The 16,380-nt window shown below is 46.8% G+C and overlaps 1 protein-coding gene across 2 annotated transcripts in view; it reads right to left on the bottom strand.

Annotated features, from left to right (window-relative positions):
* Positions 1 to 16,380, bottom strand: part of ZNF469 (zinc finger protein 469) — a 250,646-nt gene that overhangs the window by 170,606 nt on the left and 63,660 nt on the right. The gene's annotated exons all lie outside the window — the stretch shown is intronic.

The following is a 16,380-nucleotide window of genomic DNA, read 5'->3' as shown; positions in this document are numbered from 1 at the left end:
TAATTCTTTCCCTTCTATATGAACAACTTAGCCCCAAAATCTATTTCTAAAGAGTCTATCCATACCAGGAAAAAAAAAAGTGAAAAGGAGCAAAGATTTCAAACTATATTTAGGCAGAGTCAGCTGTTTGCTAAAGCCGATAATACAGTGAAAATGAACAGGACAGCAAAGTGGAGGAAACGTGGTTGGGGTGGAGAAGGGAAGGAGAGAAAAAGAAAAGGGACAGCTTAAGGGGAACAAAAAAAGAAAAATCCCAACCAGAACATCAAGAACTCTGCAACTTTCACAGTAAAGGCATGTCTGCCACAATAAAAGCTACCAGTACCTCCGAAATCACGTATGTCTCATAAACAGACAGAAGCTTTTTCAGAAGAGCCTGTAGCCCTTTTTGCTGCTGGGAAAAGGTAACAGCCCTGGCTAGATCCTCTTTCCAAGGGGACTCCCACAGGGCTAGAAGTCTCTTTTTTCTCCTGCTATGCTGAACAATCTGCTCCTCCCTCTGGCTAGCATCTCCCAAACTGTCCCCTCTCATCCTACGTTGTTCCTGTCTAAGACCTGCGGACACCGCAGGATGGTCCCGCAGGAAGGGAAAAGCTGGGGTTGAGGGCTGCCACCCTACCGAAATGCCAGAGGTGGACGCCCAAGCCACACGGTTTGGTCTTCACCACTCAGGAGGCACCCTGCGATCCCAACCGCATGCGGATGCAGAGATTATCACGGCCCTGGAAACAGGGCTCACGCTCTGCAGAGCTGTCCTCTGCAAGCACGGCTCCCCAGATCTGCTCCCCTGCTCCTTCCCCATAGTCTGATGCATAATTACCTCCGTGCCTGCTAAGAGCTGCTTCTAGACTCAATAAACTTTGCTAAAAATTCACCACAGCCAACTTCTGTCAGGCCTAGAGCTATATCAAAGAGTCACTCCTGCAACTGAAACTCAAAGTTATGGACTATCGTGTCTTTTCTGGAGGGCATTTCTGTTTGTGATTTTGGGTGACTTGGCAAATCCCATTTCTGCACCCATGAATAGGTTTCTGACATGCCATTAAACCGGACAGTTTTATTAAAAATACATAGTTCAAAGTTTCATTTGTTCAAATTCTGAGCTGTTCACAACATCTGCTAGGTTGTTGTCCTGCAAAAACGCCTGGGAACTCAGCACAAACATCTTAGCTGGGAGAAAATAGCAGCGCCACATCTTTCTGCTTGGTTCTTCTCAAGATACGTGTTTTTATTGCTCAAAACTACAAAATTTTATTTGGACACAGCTTGTTAAGACGAGCAGACAGTTCAGGAAAATAAGAAATGGCCCACGCCCTGAAAGATCTTTTATCGCCAATATTTCAACTGAAGACAGACATTTTTCTGAGGTTAGAAAACCCATTTACTTTCAGCTTGTAAACTTCTACCCCTCTCTGGGAATCCAGGAAATTAGAAAATACTGTAAGAGCAAGCTTTTCGGGGGAGCATTAACCAGTCTGGAAACAAGGAGAGGCTTCCTGCACTGCACAGAGCTGGGACACAGGCATTTCCTTGCCTGAGGACGTTTGTAACAAGGGCACCAACTTGCACCCCAGTCATCCTCAGCCTTTTTGTTCATTGACAGGGCTGGAGTATTTTGGGAAAAAACCCAACATCCTGGCATCCTTCTTTAGGTCTATTTTCACATGCGTGCATTGGCACATCCTCCTCCTCTCCCCCCCCCCCCCCCCAATCTGGTTGCACAGCAAAAAGCAAGAATTGCAATCTGAAAGCACTTCAGAGGTGGTGTGTTCACATGTGTGGTACAGTATAAATGTCAATATAAAGAAGCACACATGTAAACTTTTATATTTAAACTTTACGAGGATATATAAGTAAACAGCAGCAACGCACTGGAGGTCCACGTTGAGCGCGCTAGCTCTTGCCCAATCGGTGTTTTGTGGATCTACTCAATAGCTGTGTATTTTCTGAAGAAATGCTCTAGCACTCTCTTTGAATCTGCCTTTGAGCCGTTGATGCTTCTACGCATGGTTGCGACCGCAGAAGGTTCAGCGGTATAATGCTTTTCAAGAAGCCATGAGAAAAGACAGAGCCCTGCCTGTGCAAAGAATTAAGCAGAGGCATAGGAAAGTATAGCATAATTTACCATGAGTACCCTTTTTACCTTCAAACAACGGTTCATGTGTCTTATGGGCTAGCAAAATCCAAAAACCACGGTGACCACACGTGTTCTAAATTTGAATTATTGTATGAAAAGGTCCTGTTACAAGACATGGAAGCCTATCATTGAGTTAAAGCAGCAGACATTTTATAGCCCTGCTGCTGTTCGGGCAGCTGACTTCATAGTAAAAAAGACATCTCGGGAAAGTCTGCAAGAAAAAGATATTCTTACGCACCTTTTAGCCTACAAATACCACTGACCTGGACCGTGAGGTGCTTATGCTGGCAGATTTTCAAGAGACTGTATGAGAAGAAACCAGATCCTTCTATCTGTGATCGAAACCACTCTTGGTGGGGAACTAGCTAAGTAAGACAAAACATAAGCCTGCTTCCAAATCTATTCAGCTCAACCTAAAACAGGAATTATGACTTCATTGGTGATGGGAGTTAGTAGGATTAAAAAAAACAAAACAAACAAACAAACAAACCCACCCCACACACATAGGCAACAGCATCGAAGTCACAGACAGACTGAGAAAAAGACTGAAGAAGTGAAGGTCCAACGACACGGGAAAAGTTTTCCTCAACCACGTATCAGACTCAATAACATGTTACTGCAAGGGTTTATGGACAGCCTTGGTGTAAGCCAACTAAAAGCTTTAAACAGGGAAAATTACCATTGAAAAATTAAGTTGCAATTTTTTTCTGTGGGAATGTGTCAATATAAATAAAAAAGTTCAATGGAAAAATTTCACAGCAGCTGGAAGTGTTCTGTTGCACTTTTCTTTTGCATTTCATCAGTAACTTACTATGCACTCTGTAGTCAAAATTTGGTATTTAAATTCCCAACATCCTCAAGACATTATCAAAATTTAAAATTGCTCTTTTTTAAACCACAGTTTTGACAGACAACATTCCACATGAGTTTCCCAAGTGCACTGTTACTTGCCCCAGATAGGACCCCAGATAGGACCCCCGTATCATAAGATACAGGAACTTTCCAAGGATAAGAATTCTGTTTTTCAGCTATTTGTAGTTATTGTCCCGTTCTGAGCCAACACGCCAGAATGTCTGGCTCACGAGAATGAAGAATTCACCTAGAATCTTCTTTACAAGATTTTTGGGTTTTTTAATGCTCAGAGGATGCAATCCACTTTGTTGAAAATGACAAATACGATTTGGAAAAGGTTCTGCTTCTAACTAAAGATATAGAGGAAAAAGGATGCAATTAGGAAAGGATGGAGCTGAACTCAGAGGAAAAAACAGCTGAAGAGTAAGTGACAGTGACCTACATCTTTTATCACTTTCCAATCTGTTTTCACACTTTGCCCGTTCTGAAAAAGGGGGGAAGGAGAAAAAAAAAAGAAAAAAAAGAGGAAAGGTTTACTTCTGCAAAATCAGATTAAATTTCTGCACTGGGAAAGCAGGGTGGGATGATGTAATTCCACCTCCTGCTTTCCATCAATTAGACATATTGGATGTGTATCACTCCTTGCAGGGGAAAACCCAGAGTAGCTATGTATCACAGATAGGCTAAAGAAGGGAAATAAGCTAATAGTGTACTTAAATGTAAAGTACTATTACAATCTTTATGCATTCAGGAACCAACTAGCTAGTCCTCACAGCCCTTATGAAGCGGCAATGCATGATCAAACCAATATTTTTCCAGGCAAGAAACCTAAGCCAAAGAGAGTTCAAAGCCAAAGTCAAAATCCCAACTAGACCTCAAGATTTCCCGACTGCCCATCCCATGGAATTTGTGCTTCCAGAGCTGGATACATGCTTGAACGTGCTCTGGATCCAAGAATGGACTTCCCCTGAGGAAGCGCGTTTCCTTCGCCCCCCTTCTCTTTTCTAGTTACAGCCGTTCTGAGCAGATGGAGAGGCTGGAATCAGACGCTGAGGCCTTTGCAGTCATCTCCTGTGCAGCGGTCGTGGCTCGTGTTTGATTTCCTGGAACCTGTGCTATGTGTCTATTGGAAGTACGCTCAAATTAGGTTGGGGAAACAAGTACAACAGCATTAAAAATGACTTGCCCCAAGGCAAGCATCAAAACAGTGCAAGCCCTGGGCTCAAGGCTGCACTCTTCTGCAAGGTGACTCACCATAGAAAGAATTTGGGTTTTTTCCAGACTCTGGGAACTGGTAATGGTCTATGGAGCTAATCGCCTGCTCAAATCCAACCCACATCAATACAGCCCAAGGAGGCTATGTTTCGATTGATGGGTTACGAGAAACGGGCTGGAGAGCCTTTGGTCAGCGTTTTTGGCAGGTGCCCGCCTCTGGACAGGACCACCAACGCTGGCACCCTCAAGAGCCATTTGTGGCTCCCGAGATGCGGGAACTCGGTAGCTGCAAGGCAGGAGTCTGCCCTGGAGAACAGGGAAGCATTTTGGCAAATGGGACACCGGCACTGCAGTCACCGTGGGAGCACCCGAGCTCTGGAGCATCCCGGCAGGTGCCCATCCTCGCTCTGCTCCAGACGAGTGGTGGGTGGCCATGAACAGCATTTCCTCCCGACTCAGCTGCTCCCGCCTCACTGAGCACATCTGGGACCCCAGCTACCAGGAACAGAACGACTAATAAGAGAACAGCTGGATCGGGATATTAAGAGGGGAAAATCCAAATGCCACATTGGAGCTCTTAGTTAGGCTTGGTAAACACATGGTATGCAAATAAATATGGAAACAGCTTTGTTTGCTACAACTCAGAGACAAAACACGTCTAACCTTATCTGAAAGGATTGTGACAAACCCAAACCAGAGCCTATGCCTTCCCAAGCAAACACAGCCTAGACCAAGAAAACAGAACCAGAGACAGTTCATCTCAGTATTAGCTTTTCACAATTAAATCCGGGTGTGTGCTTGTGCGGAAGATCTCACTGAAATTTAAGCAAATAGCAGCAAACCTCAAAGAGCAGGAGAAATCTCGCTGCATCCCAAAAGTATGCAGCAGTGGAGATGTTGCAGAGATGCCAACTGGCAGGAAATAAGGAGGGAACACAGTACTCCTAAGAAAGCTCCTCATTTTTCTCATTGATGAGCTGAGCCAATCCAAAGGAGCAGAGAGGAGGGGGAAGCTTAAACCTTTCCCCTAAATCAGGGTAAGAGGAAAAGAAAACTGTAATTTCAGAATGAGCAGACCACACAGTAAAAGAGAAATAAAAATAGTAACAGAAAGCGCAAACTTATTTTCCTTTAGTCTTTCCTTATTTAACTATTTGTTCAAGGCTAACCATAGAGGATGCACCAAGTTCAAGTTCATACCTAGTCTCCTGCCTAGGGCCCCTCCGCAAGGGCTGCCGCTCCTGGCGTAGGCTGCAGGGAAAGGCAGCTTGCACGAAACGGGCCCCAGCAGTTGGGCAACTCGCAGCTGCTGAGGCCAGAAAGTGAGGAGTGAAAGAGAGGATTCGCCACGCGTAGGGATGGCAAAGACAGCCAGGCTGCAAGGCAAGCAGAGCTCTAGCGAGACATGAGGGCTCTGCAAGGAAGCCAAAGCACAACACGGTGGGCTGCTGCTTTGCAGAGGAGGAAAGGTGCATCGCCGAGATATTTCAGGAGTCCATAAAACTCATTATGCTGCATGTGGTACAACCAAGTACACTAACGTGACACGGCTGCAGTATTCCAGCATACGTAAGACCTAGTGAGGAGCACCAGCCTTCCCAAGAGGGAGCCAGCTCGAGCAGAACGATTTCCATAAACCCCATTTACAAAGCGGACAGCACACAGACCCCACAGCCCAGCCGAGCAACTCCACGCCACTTACGTTGGGGCACCGATGGTTTCAGGGCTTCCACAACGCCGGCTCTGAGGAGCAGCTAGAAAACAGCCTCAATCCCAGTCAAAATCATCTCACTGGAGCAAGAGCAGCTCCAGCAGCCTCTCCTAGGAGAATGTGGTCTCAGCCTGGAGCAAGCTTTCGGTGAGGAGGCTGCCCCAGCGGATGGGGGATTTACTTCCAGCTGTGTGTCACCATCTCCCAGCTGAGTCCCATTAGCAGATTGCCTGAACACTCCTCACTGGCTCCAGTGCTGACCCAGCTGGGGTGGCTTAATCCTCATCAGAGGTGCTCACAGCTCGCACCATGGGTCTACACCGGAGCACCCATGCAGCGTGCACCCACAGTTCCCTTTAGGGGATGGCGTCCTGCCTAGAGGGGCTGCTGCCAAACAGCCCGAGACACCGACATGTTGAACATCCGCTGCCACTTCTACAGCAATCATCTGTCTGTGCCCTGCAGCAACTTAAATGCAAGCCTCGGTATCAAAGGCAATTCATCCTCCTGGATTCTTTGCATATTTCCTCCCTGCCAAAGAATTAGTCAAATGATTCTGGAGCTGTAAAAACTTCTTAAAAAAAAAATCCACACTGAAAGCTAATTATGAGATGTTTATATTGCAGCAACCCCTGTGACTTCCAGTCTGTGCACCAGGGCCCCAGTGTGATGGGAGCTGTCAGGCAGTCCCTGTGCAGCTTGGTTGGTTGGTTGGTTGTCCTGGTGCTGCTAGCATGCATTTGGTGGTTGGGGGGAATAAAAGGGAAAAATTAATTTGTACACAAAAATGTTACAGAGCAAGAAAGATGCACATGTGCTGGCCTGCTTTCCTGAAACACAGCCCTCATTCCTATTACCCTGTGCGTGTATTTACCAACACAGCTGCGAGACAGCGAGCCAGGTCTATGCTGGCTTGTGCATCAGCAGCAGAGCTATCACGGTAGGCCTGATCGCAGGGACGCTGTTACTGCTGATGATGTCAGGGGTAGGAGGCACTCAAGGATTCTCATATCCCAAAGGGAGGTTTTAGTCTTAACAGTTAGAAAAATCCTTATTTAATTCAAATATTTTATGGGAAATAACTGAAGCCAAAGCTCTGGCCACAACACAAGCTCGAGCAATCAGGCCGAGTGCTGACAAGCGCCTTGGGGAACCTCCATCCCCACCAGCTCCCCATGGGTCTCCCGCACAGCCCCAAGCCCTGCCTGGGAGCAGGGGACCTATGAGCTCACCCCTGTGCCCTGCCCCACTGCAGGAGGTGAACAGGCCCCACAGGGACCCACCACCTAAGGAGCTTTAAAGAGCACTGGGAAAGGTCTGCACAAATCTCACAGCTGAGCTATGCCAGCTCCGCTAACCAGGAGCACCAGCAGTTGTGGCAAAGTCTGAAGATAGTATTTCAGTCTGAGAGATGTACATGATAAGCTATTAGATACCACTCCAGCCTCTCTGTAAAGGTCACTGTCTTACTTCTAGCAGCTCTGCAAGCTGTTGCTTTCGAGAAGTCGCACATCCCAGTTCATCCATCTCAGCAGCGATACCTACTCCAATGCATGACTTGCTAAAGGAGCCCCGCGTGAGCTGCTTTCTTGGTTTGCTCAACTGTCCAAAGCTACAAGCTAACCAAGGGCTGTGCAAAGAACAACTTCCAGCCCCATCCAGTGCTGCCAAGCAGAGAGAGGATGCCCTGAGGGGCTGCCTTCCTCCCCATCCCCACGTGCTAGAGCCAGCACTAAGTTCCCTCATCTGACTCGGTGGTGGCCTCACGCAGTGCACGTGCCCCGCAAACCCAGCCTTGGCACGGGTCCTCTGCTAATGAGTTAAAACCATCTCCCACGGTCTGCTCACCATTTGGCACACCCAAGAAGTCATTTACAGCCAGCGGTTTTGCCTGCGCCTTGAGCATCCTTTTCATAGCTGCTTGCTGCTGTAGGCAAACTGCAGCAACTGAAAGCATCAAAGGGAGGTGTGATGTGGTTTGACAGAAAAAAGCTCAAAGTCAAAGAATCCTTTCTGGAGGAACACAGGCCCTTTACAGGCAAAAAGATTTTAATGGATAGATCCCGCTTGCTTTTCAGTTCATGTTCATGACTTCCTTGACCTCTGCATACATAAGTGGTTGGAAATTTTTCCCAAGTCATTTATTTACAGCTGCAAACCACCACTTTCTATTTCACTTAGAATTTCAGAGCATTGCCAGCAATGTTTTGTTTTGATATTCTTCAAGAGAGAAACATTCGTTGGGCGTCAGGAATATTTGAGACTGGAAACTACAGACGCCAAAGAGGAATAAGCTGAAACTAGCCTTAAGGATGTGTCCTGTCTACAGCCGCATCAGTTGTAGGACATCAAAGCCAACACAGGGAAGACCTCAAGAAATGCGGCGTTGGATACCTTGAGCTATTCTGTGCTTTCTTTTGTGATTTCGACCACTCACCTCGCCTGCCCTTGCATCCCTTTTCCTTCCCACATGGTGGCTCTCCTTTACCTAGTTTGCACTTTCCTCCGCTCACACCGTTCTGTGCGGGTACCACACTCTGCACGACAGATCTCAGCCGTGGCCTCCAGGCACTTCCGTGATAGCATTAAATAATGCTTTAATAATATAGAGCACATCCAAAGAGCTTTCATAGGAAGTTTTAGCACTCCATCTCCCAAGTCATTTTTCCCCTCCAGTACTTAGCTTGTGCAGTACTGAAAGGAGTTCCTGACATCAGAAAGGGTCTCACTGAACTGCAAGCTAAGATGAAAGGCGCTTTTCTTTTGAAGCCTCCAGCATTCAGATGAAAAGCCCTTTTTGGCTAAAAAACATTTGAGCTTATTCTTAGCTTATGAGGGATTCAGATATGTGGAAAGTCTGGAGAAAGTTGGACAAGCCCATACAAGAAGCAGATCAAAACCAGAACCATTTCCCCAGACCCCTTGCTCACTACCTCCCTCACTTCTCCTCCCCCTTTTCCCAACCCTCCTCCCAACAATTCAGGCAAGTGAAACCCACTTTCTAAGCACCCCAGGGGGTCCAGGTGTGACGTCCAGGAACTTCTCAAATTTACATCCTGTTTTGCTCATCTCCGTATAGTTTCATGGGTCCCATTTGAATATTGCTTAGCTCCGTTCTGATCAACTTCGGTGTAATTTAAGTTCTCTCTAGATGCTTTTTTGCACTATTCCTGCCACGGTCAGCCAGCTCGCGAGGTAGCTCTGTCGGTAGCTCTGTCCAAACTTCTCCATCCTCCCAGAAACATGAGTATGCGTGCACATGTGTGGACAAATGCACTACAACTAATCTGCTTTATAGTCTTCTGTCCTCCCCTCCAGACCCAAGAGGGATGTTTCCTCCTTCCTGCACCCACGTACGTGCTGCAACGCGGTGCCACCTTTCCAACAGGGGCAGGAGCTCGCAGACAAGCTCACTACTTCAACTGCTTGGCCTCACAGCAGGGTAAGGGCATGCACACGCGTGTTCCTGCTGCACATACGGTGCACGCGTGCATTCACCTTGCACATGCAGAGTTTGTACCTTAGCTGACCTCACGGTGACTGGCTCACGGCTCAGTTTTACACCCGTGAAAAGTGCCTGTACTGAGGCATATGCCTAATCAAAACACTTGAACATCTATTACACAAGCCCAACACACATGCGAGTGCAGCTGTCAAACTGGGCACGCACACGACCCCGACGCTTACTGAATCAGCGCACGCGCTTTGCCGTGAAAAATTAGCCCTTGTAAATGCCTCACTGTGGGGAATTCAGCTGGACACGGAGACCTTCCTCTGACATGAAATATTCGGTGAGCTCGACGCTCAGGGCTCCTACGGACAGGATGTGGTGAGGATATCTTCCCTCTCTCCTCCTCCCCCAAATAGCTGGCTCCATATTCTGGCTTTAATTGCAACACCTTTATTACCCCAAAGTCCTTTTCCAGACATCAGCGCTTCCCTGTGTCGCAGTTCAGACCGTGGGACGTTAACATGATGGAACGGTTAGTAAAGGTCAATGCAATTATTTGATGCTTTTGAAACGTCTGGATTCCTTCAGGATTTCCCTTGCTTTCTCTCCTGCTCCAGGAGAAGCAGGAATGTGGGAAGGGGGGCGGCCCCCGAGCCCCTCCGGCCAGCCCAGCGCCCCGCCGGGCAGCTGCTGGACCCCGAGCAGGGGCGATCAGGTGGCCGCGAGACATCGACTTGCTGTCAGGAAACTTCTCCACCGTGGTTTGAGGTTATGTATTTCAATATTATTTTCCTCAGTCTCCCTTTTCTTTTCTTGAAAATAACTGATTCTCTCGGATTCTTGTGGTGAAAAGCTTCCAGTAAGTTCCAGCGTGGAATCTAGGCAGAGGCACAGACTATCTGCCTGCAGTAGGACACCTCACTTAGAGCAGCCTAATAACATAAAAATGATATATTTTAAGTCCTGCTCCCTCAATAATACCTTTTAATGTACTCAACTTATTTTAACATTATAAATAAAAGTACTGGCACACACCGAGGTTTCTTTTGGAAGGGGGGAACGGTGCACTCTCCAGCTCCTTAGCCTCTCAGAGGTTTGGTTGCCAACCTCCAAGCTGGAACTCCGAGTTACTTTAATAAGCAAAATATTCCATTTTCCATGTATTGTTTCACTTCAGAGTGGATCCAGTTCTTGGGAGTGACAATGAAAAGCTGCAGATTTCTTCGGAGCAAAATGCAAACCTCATCAAAATCGCATTACAGCCCGGCACAACGGGGCTCTGACTGCCACCTGGGCGATCGGGCTTCAGATTTCTCCAGGAAATTGGGATAGTCTCTGGTTTGCCTTGCTGGTCTAGCTCTCATCTCCACCAGCTCCCAGGTCTCTCCTGCTGCTGAAGGTTTGATCACTCATTCTACATTAGCCTCTGTGTAACAGATGCTGTAAGATAATTTCAAGCCTGCATCCTTCTGCTGTTCAGAGTCCCATACGTCTGTAGAAACTGGAAACCCAGAGCCAAACTTGGTACTTTGAGCTCAATCTTTTAACATGGAAGGTTGGAAATAGCCCTGAGAAAGATACTATCAGTGGTGTTTTCCTTAGTTTCATGAACAAACTTTCTCTCTCTCTCTCTTTTTTTCTAATAGTAATTGCAGTCCAAGTTTGAAGCTCCACTTCTCTCTCCTCCCCCTTCACATTTACTAATACATTGCCTACATCCTCTTGGATGCAGGTTACTGCAGGGATGCTCTGTAGGGTCCATACCACAGGTCTGTTACTGCAGGGACGGCTCATGAGTAGCTGACAATACTGAGCACCTTGTTCGCCAGGAAAGAAGAGCCGAGAGCCTTTTGCTAGAAAAAAAAGGAAACTTGGCAACTCTAGGAGCCGATCGGGGAGAATGAGGTAGTATCACGAGCACCCGTGTTCACAGATGGATGAGAATAAAAATACCTACTTATAATATGGCGTCAGATGTACGGTCCAGAAACTCAACATTGCCTTCAAGTGTTCTGGAGGCAGGTTGGCTCCATGGCTAAGTGGTTATGTTGCTTCCAGTGACTTCATCACGAAGGGTGGCCAGTGGTTTTGGGGGGATTGCTGGCAGCCTCACAAAGCTGCTCTCCAATATTCCCTGGCCCAATCATCTCCCCAAGCACCATTATCTCCACTCATGCACAGAGCTCATCTCACCGCTCCATGTAGATTCCCCAGGCACCGGCTTCCATACGATAGGTTTTTCTTTTGCCAAAAAACACTGAACAACATTGACCTCCACGTTCTGGCATCACCGCTTCTCATGGAACACGCGTCTGCTTTCACATCCAACTAGGATAACTGAGGTTGTTTTTGTTGTAATTCTGATACAGCTGCATGACTGAAGAGTCATAGATGGAGCCGTTGCGGAGTAATTGACCTGGTCCGCTGCTCCCCAGAACGATGATCGCAAGCAGACCAGCTGAAGGCTGGGTGTGGAACTGGCGCAGCTACACCAAGGGGTCCCCACCCCGTCAACTTCTCCTTTCCCCAAAGGCCGTGCTTTAATAAAAAAGGGTGTGTCGATATTACGCCGAGAAACCAGAGCGGGATTTCAGTCGCGTAAAGTGGGCGAGCAGCTCTCATCCAGAGCCCAAGGAGGGCAATGGAAAGATGCCCTGGGATGAAGTTCTTCCAGCATCCACACGGCAACACCGTTTCAAACAAACCTATTCAGTATGTCCACTATGCCATACCCCATCATCATGCCTGTGCCCTTATTTTCTCCAACAGAGGAGAGGCACCTGAAGGTCCTATAGTGCTCAGACTCCGAGGCCCCAGGTGCCGAGAAACACAGCGCACAGCATACCCACCACTGAGGGAGCTGAGTTCACGAACAGCATTCCTTGGTGTGACCATAATACAAATGCTCCTAATAATCTGTAGCGTCCACCCCTGGAGCTGAAAACAGAGACTTTTGGAAAGGACTCAGCGCAGCCGCCCGGACGGGTGCAGCTGCAAACACTTGTAAGCTTCCCATCCGCACCGGTGACGGCCAGCTGCAAGCGGCTCCGAGGAACCTGGAGGACAGCAGAAGGCCAGCACTGCGGAGAAGGTAAGATCCATCTCAGAAAGCATTCAGACTTTGAAACATGGTTTCCCTCCAGACCAGAACAAAACAAACTGAAAATCTCGAGTTTTCCATGAAAAGGAAGCAAAGTCCAGGGGAATAAAACTTCATTGCAGGTCAGCTGAAGTGTTGTTTCATTCACTTCATGCCCTGTGCATGTGCTTGCACACAGAAGTTGGGTACGTTCTTTTGATCAAGTCTAAAATAAAGGTGGCATTCCAGTAGAAGAACATCAAAATATTTTATTCCCCCACAAAAAATATCTCAGGATGGCAACTCACTCCATTTCTAGGCCCTTTTCTCTCTTACAAATATACACAAAACAGATTCAATTTCCCTAATCGTATTGAGGGTGAGTTATGACCGCCAAATTTCAGCCAGCCCTCCCTGCTAACAAATACATCCTGATCCTATCAATCTTTAGCAAAACTTCTGGAATGGCTTTTGTTTATAGAGGCAAGACCTACAGCAGGACACTCAAAATATTTCATCTTGTGCTGTGATGCAATGCCTTCTTGACTGGCACGTTCAAGAATACTTGGAAGAGATACGACCTGGGATCAGAGCTCACAAGCTTTTTTCTGTTACTTGAAATCCACATGCAAAATGGATAGCAGGAAGAGAGGGCAGGCAGGATGGTGGAAAGAACATGTTTTCATGACAGGCACTGGCATCGTCTGGAAACAAAAACCTCCCTGTGAGAACCGTATCCTGTTTCATACATACATCTGAATTAAACACTTGACTGAAATGCCTTCGCAGAACCACTGAACTCCACAGCAGCGTTACCATTAACATCAAAGGCTAACGCCAAGTGTCTTGGAAATGAACCGTCACCAGAAATTCTCCAAGTTCTGCTGTTCATTCCTTCCCACAAGCAAAACTCAATGTATTTTGATCACACAAGTGTCTTCTCTGACAAAAAGTGAGAGGAGGAGAATGCCGGTGGCTGTTCCTTCATCAACACCAGTTTTACAATTGGTCTTACAGTGTTTTCTTCTGTAGGGTTTTTTTTATGGTTGTGCAACACTTATCAGACAACGATCTCCCGTGCAAACTTACCATGGCTTTGTCTGCTAGGTGAGGCACGAGGCGAGCTGGTTACCTACCTGTCACCTACGTTGCAAGGAAAGGTGAGAAAAGCCAACAAGCTGTGCTGTACCTAGGAGTATCATAAAGTATTCTGCATTACCTGTGCTAATAAATGACTGCGTGACACCGTTACCGCCTCTGGTAATCAGACTCCCAAACCTTATGGGAAACCAGAGCAATTTGAAGAGTCATGCTTGTGTCAGGCCCATTGAACAGAATACATCAAAGCAGTCAGACGACCCAGGTTCAGGTCCTGGTTTTGCAGCAGGTTACACTGCTGTCTTATTTTCCCATCTGTTAAATAGGAAAGCAGGACATCTCCAAGTATGGACAGCACCTAGCTGAACTGGAGCCCTTGTCTCAGCCTGTTGTTGCTCCTGTCTCAGTTACTAAGGTCAAACACTATCCGTAGCCATTCACACTCCATATACCATAAAACCCACTTTCCAGCAAGATAAGCCACCTTTCCCTGTTAAGCATCATGAGCTGATTTCAGCTGAGATTTTCCTCTAATGGAGCCTCCTCCACCAGATCTACAGGCAACACAGTAGGATCAGCTATTTGCCTACAGACTTCCATAACATTATACAGTAAAAGTGCTATACCCTAGTAAAGTTGCAGCAAACATCAGATCATCTTATCTGCCCCTGCTCAGAAAAGCTTAAGCAATAAGCTGATGATTTCTGCAAGTGACAGTGCCAATGTCACTGGGAGGTAAGCCCAGAATAGATGGCTTTCTAAAAATTAAACCACATGAGCATGCAACCAGCTATTTGACCACACATCTTTTGTTATTTATCCACAGGCTGCCACACAGTCTGTATAACCACCAGTAACATACCAATGTGCATGCACACACACACGCTGTGCTTGTCAAAAAGCAACTGTTGAAAAGCTGCCTTTGGGAAAACAGCTGCAGTCATAGGAACCTATGCACTACCACGCCATGCTCCAAAAACCCAAGCTTGATAAAACAGAGAGAAGGATCTCCAAAATAAGGAAAAGGCCTAGGATATTCACACACCTCAGTTCCCACAGCAGTACACAAATTAGGAGTCTAGTTGCCCTTGACTACCTTTTGTAATTAATTCTTTCTGGTAGACTTCTAAAAGAAACATTCAGATCTTAGTCGGCCTGAAGTCAGACTCTGGAGATGCCCATCTCTTCTCATCCACCACAGAGGGTCTGAAGCTGAATGGGATGAACAGAGGTTTTATTAACCTGGACAGGAACACAATCATCCACCCAGCTTGCACACAAACACGAGGCACGTTTGTTCTTCCTGAAAAAACATTGCTGAAGAATGCTGTAAAGCAGTAACACAGCCCTCCATCTCAATTAATTAGTTCTGCTGACCATATAGCTGACACAGGCGAACTACGGCCGGTACTCAGCCAGCTCACTGAACTACCTCTTACCCTTGCATGGCACTGCAGGCACCCCCAGGGTCAGCACGTGGCAGGTGATATAGGAAAGTCGTGGCAAACAACAGGGACAACTCTATATTCTCTCTCTGTTCTCCTTTCCCAAAATTTCAGTTCTAGATCAGACTCAGAGAGCCAAAACCTTGCTCAATTTCACTATCATAAAACCCAACTTTGATCCTTAAGCCAGGCCACTGAGTCTTAAGCAGCATAACTCACTAAGGATTGGATTTGTGTTTTGGTTTTTTGTTTTTTGGGGGGCGAGGTGGGTTGAGGGAAGGGGGAACCTCTAGTGAAAAAATCCTTGAGTATTGAATTAATGGAGACATGGGACAGAGATGAACTTCCACATGCAAGAACTCCTTCTGACAGTGCATCTTCAGTCCTGAGACGCTCAAGTCAAAGTCACAGAAGAGCTAACGTTAACTCAAAAGAGCAATGTCGAGTTTCCCCATTTAGCACGTCTGCTTGGAAACAATAAAGGTGAATATCGGTTCCAGGCAATACATTTCATAGTCTGCACTGGGCTCCTCCCTTCCTCCTTAAAACAGAAAAGGTGCCCAAGTTCAGCGTCAGACAGCGTGGCCCTGGCTCCAAGTCAGCTTTAATCAAGCGAGTTTCCAGGCTGGCAGAAAATAAGATACAAGAGAACTAGGCTAAATCCAATTAAAACAATGAGAATAGAAGCATATCAAGCGTGATGACTGAAGAATCATAACTCAACAGCCTATGTTACACGGAAAAAAGCTAGACCAGTGTCCTTTGAGCCCAAAATTCTATAAATTTATGAACGATCAGCAGCGCAACAGGTTGGAAACCCTGACTTCACACGAGATCAGCACCGGACACTTTCAGGGAAGATTAAGCCCTCACCAGAACGCGCCCTGGCTTGGAGACTGACATCACCAGGGAGTTCTTCCTTGGCTCCACAGAAGTGTACGATAAGGAAAGATTTGGTCACGTGCACATTTTTGAGAGATTTCAGTGCGTTCAAACTTGGCTATACTTCGGCACTTAAATACACTCCAGACCTGGATGGCTCAAAGGGACAGCATTGTTTGAAATCTCCAGACCTCCAAGAAATAAATGGAAAACTTTTATGCTTAGCGTGCAATAGGGGTCTAGGGCAGAGCACGCGTGCAGTGCATGAGCGTCAAGATGTACATTTAAGAACGCAGATTTGCGCACGAAGGTTGGAAAGGTCACGGCCTATCTAATCACTGGGGGGCCATCTCCTCCACTCCCATCACATGGCTAGGAGGGAAACGGGGGGGGACTGCTATGTTCCACAGATACACACGGGCCAGGAAAACCAAAGTCACACATCTGCCCTTTCCAATGCATGATGAGGGATGTGAAGTTATGCACAGAGCCAGCACAGGATACATCTCT

The sequence above is a fragment of the Dromaius novaehollandiae genome, chromosome 13 (assembly GCF_036370855.1).
Source record: "Dromaius novaehollandiae isolate bDroNov1 chromosome 13, bDroNov1.hap1, whole genome shotgun sequence".
Lineage (NCBI taxonomy): Eukaryota > Metazoa > Chordata > Aves > Casuariiformes > Dromaiidae > Dromaius > Dromaius novaehollandiae.
Note: the sequence above shows the minus strand (reverse complement) of the source record. Positions and strands in the feature narration are given on the sequence as shown.